Source organism: Sceloporus occidentalis, unplaced genomic scaffold (assembly GCF_023333645.1).
Source record: "Sceloporus occidentalis isolate IW3139 unplaced genomic scaffold, rSceOcc1.0.p SCAF_2, whole genome shotgun sequence".
Lineage (NCBI taxonomy): Eukaryota > Metazoa > Chordata > Lepidosauria > Squamata > Phrynosomatidae > Sceloporus > Sceloporus occidentalis.
Window position 1 is genome coordinate 204,349,953 of NW_028316982.1, and position 11,850 is coordinate 204,361,802.

At 40.6% G+C, this 11,850-nt stretch overlaps 1 pseudogene; it reads right to left on the bottom strand.

Annotated features, from left to right (window-relative positions):
- The window catches only part of LOC149319617 (trifunctional purine biosynthetic protein adenosine-3-like), a 33,507-nt pseudogene extending 31,155 nt beyond the window's left edge, over window positions 1-2,352 (bottom strand).
- Window positions 2,353-11,850: the final 9,498 nt, after the last annotated feature.

Genomic DNA, 11,850 nt, shown 5'->3' on the forward strand with positions numbered 1-11,850 from the left:
TAAGAACAGAGTTCAGAATGAAGACACTATTTCTGATTACCAAGTACTTGGGACAAAGAGATAACTGTCTCAGTCATGCTACCCTTATGGGTTTTTCAGGAGAAACAGGTGTCCATCCTTAACATTACACTGATTTTCACCCAGGTCTAGCAAGACAATTTTTATAACACATTCTTAGATATTATGGGCCAGACTTCTGACCATGCTGGCTGGGGATGCTGGGAATTATTGTCCATTGCTTCTAGGGGACAACAGGCTGGTGCAAGTTGTAAAAACCAAGGCATAAATCAAATTGTTAACCCCAACTAGAATGGATCCACTTAATCAATTGCAACTTGGTAACTCAACATTTATGTAAGTTGAATTGACTGAATGGGTCTACAAGGTTTACCTCTGGGTCAACGTAAGTCAGAATGACTTGAAGGCACACAACAACAACAACAACAACAACAACAACAACAACAACTGTGGAACTAACAATAGACTTCAACCAAACCTGACCAGTTTATGATCAGTTCAGTGTTATGTACTAAAACTAGGTTACTCGTGCAGTGTTGTATAAATAATATCTCTGCTACTTCAAACTGAATTTTAATTTTAAATATAGAATCAAGTTATTTTCTTTCAAAGCTGTTCTGACCTTACCAGCTGCAAGTGTCGCTTCTGGTCCAGCAATCACAAATCCGATATTATGATCTTTACAGAACTGGGCAAGAATAGTATGGTTACTAATTAAAACAGCTGAAACAAATGATAAAGATATGATGAGTGGTTAACACCTGGACCCTAAATATCTTACATATTATTGTTATACCACTGCAATAGAGGCAAAAAGGAACTATACAATCAATCAATCGGAAGGCTAATATCAAAAACCTGCTTGCTACCTCATGCCAGATTCTACTAGGAAAGAGGAATCATAGCACTTACCAATAGCACTTACATTTCTATACCACTTTATAGTGCTAAGCACTATCTAAGTGGTTTACAGTGTGCAATTGCCCCCAACAAGCTGGGTAATCATTCTACCAACCTATGAAAGGATGGAAGGCTGAGTCAACCTTGAGCCCAGTGGAATCAATCTCACAACGTTTTGCCTGCCGTGCCAGCATTTAACCACTGTGCCACCACAGAGCTGGAATAATAGATCTGGAAGGGTCCACAAGGGCCATCAAGTCCAACTTCATGCCATGCAGAAATAGACAACTAAAACACTCCTGAGAAACAGTAATGCAGCTTCTCTTTAAAAACCTCCAAAGAAAGAGAGTTTATCATGAGGCAGTCTATGGCACTGTTGAACAGCCCTTATCATCAGGAAAGTTTTCCTAGGTGGAATCTCTTTTTTTGTAAGTTGAATTCCCTCATTTGTGTCCTACTCTCTGGAGCAACAGAAAATAGGCATGTTCCATTTTCTACTTAACATCCCTTCAGATATTTAAATATTGCCACAGTACCACCTTTCAGTCTGTTCCCAGGTGAACATAGCCAGCTACCTAAGCTATTCCTCATAGGGCTTGGTTTCCAGAAATGTTACCATCTTGGTTGCCCTTCTCTGGATTTGTTTCAGCTTGTCAATAGTCTTTTCATGCCTTTTACAATCTTGGTTGCGTGGGTTTTTCGGGCTATGTGGCCATGTTCTAGAAAATTTTCTTCCTGATGTTTCGCCAGCATCTGTGGCTGGCATCTTCAGGTTTTCTTCCTAATCAGCTCTCATTCTCATAGATTCCTAGGCACTGTTTGTGATTCCAGGAGCTGCTGTTGCAAGGTTGTAACGTGATTGTGGCAGGTTGCTTAGTCTAATAAGGACTGGGCAGGCAATTCCATCAGCAAGTGGGATGAGACCTACTGGTGGATTCTAGCCCAAGGGAAATTGGAAGTATAATCCAATGGCAATCTGAACGCAATCATGGGGTTTAATGTTATTGCATGATAACTCACTACACACAAATTCGGGCAATGGGAAGTCAGTCCGAGTGCAATCATGGGGTTTCATGTTAGACTGCCACACACAAATTCAGGCAATGACATGCTATTTTTGGGCAATGGGGAGCCAGTTCGAATGCAATGAGCATTCACGTAATTTTGCTAAACCAGCGACTTTACGTGAATGCATTCTGGCCCCACTTTCTTTTCATTCGAAATTAAAAGAAATTCCTCATGTGTGATAAACACCTGGGAAATAGTCTGTAAGGTAATATTCTTTTTACCTGAATTAGAGATCTTCCCATCATTTGCTGTTCCTGCATTTCCTGGAGCGACTAGTACCTGCTTCACATGTGGAGACTGTGACAGTTTCCAAGCCAGAGCATGTTCTCGACCTCCACTTCCAATCACAAGCACTCGATCCGCCATCTGGGTGTTTAGAATAAGAAGTGCTTTATCATTTACCACAGTGTCTCAGTCCCAAACATTTTTATTTGGCAGCTGATCCAATTCATTGGCTGGAAACTTATTTATTACATGGAGACATATTGCATGGGAAATTATTTTATTATTAACAAATATGTTAATTAATAGATCATCACAAACAGCTCATCTTGACAAACTACAATGGCTCTAAAGAGCCTTTTGCATAATTTCAAATGTAGGTGTATGTCATAATGGACTAGCACAAACTTTTTTTTTAGATTTTCTAGACAACTATATGGGGAATTTGTATTGTTCACAAAAGTAATACCTAAAATGGTATTGAATGGACTAAAAGGTACCTATGGTGGTGATTTCTCTTAACTGTATGAGAGTCTTTTGGGGGGGGGCATTTTCCTACTAATGCTGAGTTCTAGATCCTACATAGCCATCCACATACAGAGCCATCCTCTGGGGCTTTTCAACATGCAGCCATTTCTTGCCTTTCTACTACTGATCAGTGACGCTACGACCTTGGATTATTGATAATAATAAAAATGTTCCTCATTTAGAATTTATGTCATGAGTGATAACACAATTCTGAAACAAATCTCAGAAATCTCCAAGAAGCAAGAGCTGGTAGTTATGAGGAACATCGGGTTTTTTGAGAAATCGTGAAGAATGGGTGAGGTGGCAAAGGACTGGAGACAAGCAAACACTGTCTCTCTTCAAAAAAGGTAAAAGATGATCCAGGAAATTACAGGCCAGTCATCCTGATCTCAGTACCAATACCAGGAAATCTCAATACCAGGAAAAATATTAGAATAGATTATAGAGGAGTGCTCCATTAGATGGGGTAAAGGGAATCCTTATTAAATTTGCAGATGATGCAAAACTGGGAAGGGAAATCTTTGGAAATTCGGAACAGAATTCAAAAGGACCTTGATAAGCTAGAAAAAAAGGGCTGAAATTAATGAAATGAAATTCAGCAGAGACAAATGCAGCATTTTACATGTAGGCCAAAAAACTCTAAATGTACAGGGATGGAATGGGGGATACTTGGCTCAGTAGTACTACATGTGATTATTGTTGATCATAAAATGAACACGCGCCAGCAGTGTGATGCTGAAGCAGATAAGGTGAATGCTATTTTAGCCTGTACAGTGCACCCTTGCTTTATGCGGGAAATCCGTTCCGGACTCCCCTGCGTAAAGCAAATACCGCCTATGCTCTAGTCCCATTTAAATGAATGGGGCTCGTGCATGCGGTGGTGTGGAGGTGCGCACGTGCCACAGGTGCACACGCCATTCATGCCTATGGGATGCGCTGGCCCTTCTCCCCGTGTGGCTTTCAGGGTATGCTGAAAGCCATGTAAAGCATGCCCACGTATGACGCAGACGCACTGTATTAATAGAAGCACAGTTTCTAAGTTGAGGAAAGTAATAGTTCCACTATATTCAGCACCAGTGACATCTCATCTGGAGTCCTGCGTTCAGTTCTGGGTGCCTTATTTTAAGAAGGATATAGACAAGTTGAAGGAAGTTCAGAAGTATGATAAGAAGTATGGAGAACCAAACATATAAGGAATTGGGCATGTTCAGTTTGATGAAGAGATGACATGACACACAGTTTTGACTTTACTTCATTACACTTTTATTCAGTGACCTTATTTTTAATATGAATTGGGAATGAGCTATCATAAATGTCAAGAGGAGGAGGGGTGAAGCTCAGCAAATGTGACCTTTAAGAAATACTTTGTTGACATTATGCAGTCCTTCCCCTTTGCCCATCAAATACATTAATTAAAGTACTGTGAGATACATCCTCTTTTCTAACAGGGGAACATGACTCTTTCTACACATACATTATTTTTGTTTTAAATTTTCTGAATAATTTACAGAACTCAGGGGTGGAAAGATGATTTTCTAGGCAAGATATAACAAAGAATGACCAAGTAAAATGTTGCTTGCTTGTACAGTGTGACCATTGTATTGGAAATAAAACATGATGGAAAATATTTTGAAATGATCAATGTGACAAAACATTTAAAAATCAGTTTTATTCATAAAATTAAATATTGAAAACTTCAAAAATAGTTGGAGGACAAAGGCTGAGGATTCTTGTACTGTATGAATAGTTACATATTGTAAGGCATGCACCCCCTACAAACAGTTCTCCCAAAGAAATGGGAAGCTGAGATGGAAAGAGAAATGTTCCCCTTTTTCTGAAAGGCTATTGGGGTGGGTGGCTGTGCACATGTGTGTATGTGCATACATGCTTGGGCCCCTGATTCCAACATCCTTGAGCAGCATTTTACATAAGAATTATTTATCAATGTTAAATGAACCATGGCAAAACAATTGTTTGTACATGAAATTACACACACAGCCAACATTTCACAGCTGAAAACTTGGACAGGAAAGGTGAAACAACATCAATGTGTGGTCAAGATGCCAAAAGCCATTAGTGTAATGAGGAAGAATATACAAGCTAGGAGAGGCTGCAGAAATTTGCTTTTGCCTAAGCCTACTGGGAGAGGGCATGACTCTGCTCCCTCCTATCATCTCCCCTCAGCTGAGTTAATTTTGTACAACCAACTTTTGCTTTTTTGAACTCAGTTTCCAGAAACGGAAGTAAGCCAGGGACAAAGGGGGCAAGTAGGAGGAGGAGAGAAGAATAAGAATATTTGAAAAGCAGTAGAAAACTGGGATGACAGAGGATTACCTGGAACAATCCCTGTCATATATGGACAATCTGAGTGCATGAAACTGAAGTAGGAGGAAAGATGGAAGTTGAGACCTTTAATTAGGTACTGGGAGCTGGGGCTGCACTCGAAGCAGTTCACAGTTATTAATTTACTCAGTTTTTATTCTCCCTCATCTACATGCAGCTCTGGGTAGTCTATATTATTTTCTACCCTCCAAATTTAGTCTCCCAACAATTTTTATTAAGCAGGTCAAGCTGAGAGATAACTGAGACTAGCCCAAAGTCATCCCAAAACTTTGTGGATCCTCCATTCCAGACAAGCACAGAGTACCTCATACTATACATTAAAGTTAATTCATATCTCCATCCAGAGACATATTCTGTGATTATTCATGGATTGGGTAGATATCTGAGAACTCTGAATGGGCACAGAAACAAGTGTGTCATAGCTTGACAAAAGTCTTGCAGTAACCATTTTGTAGGAGTTAAGATACACATGATGTACTAATATTACTAGACAGATCATAGCAAGTGACTTCTATGTAGATGAGAGAATTGAAATAGTGCTAACTTTCTCTAGCCTATAGCTCCTCTGTCAGAAATCCAGGCTTTATCTCCCTCCCCTTTCTGTAAATATTTTTCCATAAAGAGTATGGTCAGGTAGTTGCATGCATCAAAAATCTACATTTTTACATGGTCCAGACTGTGTTTCTCCTGCTTTTTCTCTCTGTGTTATTATGCAGCCTTATACATGAACTTGGTACTTGCAGGAATCATGGGGGATGATCAAATCATCCCAGGCTGTTGATCAGCTGTGGAAACTGGCAACAAGAAAGATCTGCATCCAAATGCTCCCGAAAACTGCAAATGGGAATGAGGAACATGGGTGATGATAAACTGAATGCATGTGCTCCAAAAAAGACACACTTTATAGTGGGAACTATGGCTCGGGCAAATCGAATACGCAATCTGAAGCAGACTCAAAGGGTGCTTCGAATTATATGCCCAGTGGGAATGACCCCTGAGTTTCCCTCTTTTGGAGCTGCCCAGCTCTCCTGGTGTGACAAACTTTTCTTTCTCTTTAGGTTGGGGACTGAGTCAAAACAAGACTAAGCCATGTTACAGGGGCTCCTCATGTGCTGCTTTAGTTAGTTATTCTTATGATCCTGATTAGTTAGCCACATTTATGTTCATATTTTTTAAAGTAAGCAATTAATTTTAAAATTCACCACATTTGATTCTATAAATAATATGATGGTCTCAGTCCAAAGTAGAGTAGACCCATTTAAATTAATGTCATGTGAATTTGATTTCTAGGCAGATTTATGTTGGACTTAGCACACCTTGTTTAAAATGAATTCTTTGCCCAGTATGAAGAGTGGTAGCCTCACTCATGTCATTTTTTGCTTATTTTAAAAATGTTGTTAAAAAGTAGCTCATTCTTTTCCACACACACAAGCTTGTGGAGCACAGCATGGCACAGTGGTTTGAGTGTTGGACTATGACTCTGGAGACCAGAATTAAAGTCTCCACTTAGCCAGGGCAAGGCACACACTCTCAGCCTCAGGGAAAGGCAATAGCAAACCAACTCTGAGCAAATCATGCCAAGAAAACCACATTAAAGATTTTGCCTTAGGGTTGACATACATCAGAAACAACTTGAAGGCATGTACACACACACACACACGTAAGCTATATTCTCAGAGGTGCTGGCTAGAATTGTACTAAGAACATATGAGTGCAACCTCTGGAATACAGACAAAAAGGATCTTGCAGCCAGTCCTACCTTGCAGGATTGGAGATCCAGACAAACCAGTTTAGCACAGACCTCTACACAAATCAACTGTCTAGCTGTTCTGCCACGATCTTAAAATATACTTAACTTTACCACACTAAATAGAAAACACCCCATAATTTAATATTATTATAACAACTGTCAATGTTTTAGATTATCATTGCTACCCAAGTTGTGTATTTAACTCAGCTTTGCTTAGAACAGTGCTTAGATTGCCCTACTCTAGATAAACTACTTCCTCTTCAAATGATAATAGTATAATTCTCACAGACTAGTAACAACAGCATTTTGCTACAGTGTCCAGGAAATGGACACAACAGTTTTTAGTGGAAATTAAGAGTAAAGTCAATTTAAAACAAAATATTGTTGTGTTTCTGCTCACATGTAAAAAGTGTTATTAATTTTCATTATTTTCCTTCATCTAAATATTTGATTCAGAATTGATTTTTCACATTATAATAAATGTACATTTTAGAGATTAAAGTGCAATAAATTTTCCCAGATGCTATTCTCCTGTAAAAGTTAAAAGATATTTTATCTTACTACTTCATTAAAACCTGATTTATAATAAAAAAGTAAACATAACTTACCAAATATTTAAGTTACTTTGAATTTTTTTAAAAAAAATTGCTTCAGTGTTCTTTCTTCTAAATTGTAAACTGCAGTACTAAAAAAAAAATATCCCTGAACAGATGCCAGTTTAAGTTATATGAATATTTGGCCAAGAAAGAAATTGTTTTGCTGAGGGAAGGCTTTAGTCTAGATCACTGACAGAATGCACTGCCTGAAATTCCATCTTGTGACCAATCACATAAGAGGAAGATAACAGTACATTTGCATTAATTGAATTGTATGATGCAGCTCAAATGATCTTATATAAAATTAGAGAAATATACATGTGATTGATAAGAAAAAGAAACAAGGAACAAACATATATCTGTAAAAGTCAAAATTCTAAGTAAGCAAATTGGAATAGGATCCCAACCTGTCAAAGATGAAAATAATTTAAGAGATTAATCTATAGTGCAAGATTCATTTCCCAAAACCAGCATGCAATAATTTGTTAGCCAAACAGATACAGCTGAAATAAGCTTTGGCTGCTTTGTCTAAGGCAACTGATGAATTGCACAGCACTCTATCTCAATATGCCCTAAGAAATTGGATTTTCTTTTAGTGCTGGAAATGTTTCAAAGACCTGGAGGGCTGTACAATTCTCACTCCTACTCTAGAATGGGATCCTAGTGAACAAATTACTAATCTAAGAATGAACAGCCTTCTTGCCTTGCACATAGCCGTGGATGTTTGGTGGAGACTGAGTGTGCAATGAAATTCCCACCCACCCAGGTATGAATATCCATAAACCTGTCCACAGACTTCCATGCCTGCACATATGCACACACTCAATCACACATTTCCCCATGCCCCATCATATGCACAATGAGACATAAATGTCCCCCCACCCCGCAGTGATGAGGGGCTTCTTCTCTCAAGTTTGGAAGCCAACCTGAGTAGAGTGTGCTACAGTGATCCAAATGGGATGTAAACAAGGCATGTATCACTGTAGCCAGAGCTGATGTCTCAAGGACTGGGTGGAGCTGGCATACCAGTTTGTAAATGCATTCGTGGCCACTGCGGAAAACTGAGCATCCAAACAGTTCAGGAGCACACCCAAGCAGCAAATGTGAGATTTCCGGAGACTCTTTGTTTCCTGATCTGCCTTGTGTGACTGACCAGGAGCACCTCTGTATTGTCTGGATTAAGTTTAAATTTATTTGCCCTTATCCAGTCCATTACCGACAGCAGACATTGGTTTAGCCCACAGACAGCTTCCACAGAATCAGATGGAAAGAAGAGACAGAGTTGTGTGTTATCAACATATGCGTAATATACAACTTCAAAACTCTGAATAACCTCTCCCAGAGGTTTTGTGTAGACATTTGATAGCATGGGGGACAAAAAGGAGCCCTAAGGAGACCCTTCAGGTCAATGGCCATGTGGTCAAGCAGGAAGCCTCCAGCACCTGGGACTTCATCCTGTTGGGAGATATCAAGTAGAAAGATGTAGACAGGTGGACCACCACTAGCAGCAGACAAGAGAAAAGACTCTCTGAGAAGTGGTCTTGGTGCCCAGGCTGATTCTCCCCTACTCTGCTGACTCTTCCCAGTTCTTCCTATGGACTACGGTTGACCTTCCACATTTGTGGTTTTGACATTTGTGGCTTTGATTATTTGCAATTTTGATTAATATATTTTCTCTAAGGAATTTCTAGATCCTCCGGAGCAACTCTGTCAGAGGTTGACCATATAGATGCGCTGGATAACCTAGAGGTTCCTACAGAAGACATTTCTCTAGGCATTTGTAGGTCCTCCAGTATGATTCTATGATCAACCTCTGGCAGACGTTGACCCCAGCGTTGAACTAGAGGGCTTGGAGATTCCTAGAGAGGTGTTCTCTCAGGTAAAAAGAACAGTGTTTTCTGTCTGTCTTACTTTGGTTTTTATCCCACCTTTCTCCCAAAAAGGGAACCAAGGCGGCTCTTTCTTATTTGCGGTTTTTCCACATTCACATAGTCCTTCACTCCTAACTGCAGTGAATGTGGAGGGACCACTGTAATTCTTCCAAGAACTTGTTGCAGTAACCTGGGGCCCTTTCACGCAACACAACTGTAGCACTATGGGGTCCACCTCAACTATTGGTGTCCCCGCACTGGAGGTCACCCTGTGCAGGGGGCAGGGCTTCCAGGGTGGCGCATGCTTGCATCTCCCATGCCACCCTGTCTTTTTCCTCATCAGGAAACAGCACATGGTAGGGAGCAGGGGGTGGAGCACATGCTGGGGTGGATGGGGTGGAGTACAGGGATGGCACATTGGGGGAGCATAGGGACGTTGCATGGGTGGGGGCAGGGGGAGCACAGGAGAGAGTGCAGGGGAGGGCCCAACCGGGTGTCAACACCTCTACTTTCGGGATGTCACCCGATGTGGGCTGCACCCCCCCCATATCCCACAGTGATGCCACTCAGTTCAACTACAGTGGACCCTTCCCTTACGCAGGGGATCTGTTCCAGACCCCCCCACACACACATAATGGAAAAAGCACATATTCTCACACCCAATTGAAAATAATGGGGCACGAGCCTGCACACCATTGTCCCCCCCTGCGAGGCTTCTACCTAGGCTGGAAGCAGTGTACGGTGCATCCGCATATGGCACGGACGCACTGTACTATGGCAACATCCTGTAGAGACTCTTGTGTTTAGGAAAGGATATTCTGAATCCTCAGCCAGCAAACTTTAGTACCTTGCCAGCAACAAATGCCAGGTGTCCCTATGATGTTGCCACAGCAGTTAAAGTAACATCATAGTGCTATAACTGTGTAGGGTGAAAGGACTCTGGTCAGGGTGACTAGACATCTTCCCTTTCCTGGACAGGAATTTATCACACAGGAGGCTAAGCACCTAAATCCTGTGTAAAAAAGCAGCTGATTTTGTCCACTTTCTGTGTGGGTTACTGCTGGATTAATGCTCAGTGCCGCTGACATCATGTGAAAACGATCCCACCTTTGCAGGATTTGTCCACTTTTTGTATGTGTTAATGCGCGATGTTGTGTGAAAACGATCCTGCTATTGTGGGATTTTCCCATTTTAAATCCTGTTTCTGCATGGGAAAAACCCGTGTGATAAACTCCCTACATTTCAACCCTTTGGTCCGGGGGGAATTCCAAAATGTACTCCATTTTCAGCTTGACTAAGAAGCATGGATTTTATTCCTATGAGTGTTTTTCGCTTTTATTTTGTGACGTCCTCCGTTTCATGGTACTTTGTCCTCCTTTGTGCCCAAGGCATCTTGTCTCCCTGACCTGGGTCATTCAGGTGAATTTTACTTGTGTTGTGTAGTCTGCTGCCTTAATATTTTACTGGTTTTTTTTTACTGGTTTTAACTATGCTGTTTTTAACTTATGTTTGAATGTTAGTAACATCTAATTACTGTATTATTTTTTCTGCCTTTTGTCATCTACGTTTTAATTCTGGCTGTTTAAGTCATCCCTGCTATTCCTTTCATCGGCAGATAAAGACCTTCTCAATGCTGCTGTCAGGCTTTTCCAATCTGATAAAGGCTGGGATTTAAATGTTGTGCGTTTTAAATTTTAAGGTTTTTAACATTGTAACGTTTTAATTCATAAGTGTTTTAACTTTTTAAATTGTTTGCCCTTTTTAACATTTTTTATATATTTATACATTTTGTTGTATTGTTTTCAAATTTGCTGTTAGCCACTTCTTATTGAAGAGGCCGGATAGAAATAAATATTACTATTATTATTATTATTATTTGAGTCCCTATGTAAGGAGAAAGGCAGGATGTAAGAAAATAATAATAATAATAATAATAATAATAATAATAATAATAATAATAATAATCATCCACCTTGAACCCCATTGTGGGAGAGAGGCGGTATGTATATATATAAAATCCTTGAAATAAATAAAACAAATCTCTCTTTTTGACACCAGAAGTGCCACTCTCACATCTGTTGTTAACCCACACTCTGAAAAAGCAAGAGCAACATGATGAAGAACTGGGCTGAGCAACCAAGGGCCTGAATCCTGTAGGCCTGTCTCCCATGGCAACGGTTTCCATGGCAACTTTACCCAGGACTACGTTTCCCAGCATCCCAAGCGGCGCGCGGAGGCGGGGCTTCGCTGACAGCTTCCTCGGGAGACGTTAAGGAAGGTCAGTGTCTTTCTCGCTAAAGGACGAAGAGCTCTTTAGGTAGCATAGGTCCCAAACACACTACAGAAATAATCCAGTTTGAGACTGCTTTAACTGCCCCTTGGCTCAGTGCTAGGGAATCCTGGGAATTGTAGTTTGTTGCGGCACCAGAGCTCTCTGTGACAGAGAAGGTTCAGTGTCTCTCAAAACTACAGTTCCCAGAATCCCCTGGCATTAAGCCAGGGCTGTCAAAGGAGTCTCAGAGTTTGAGCCTCCAGCTCGGCCGTGAAGCCCACT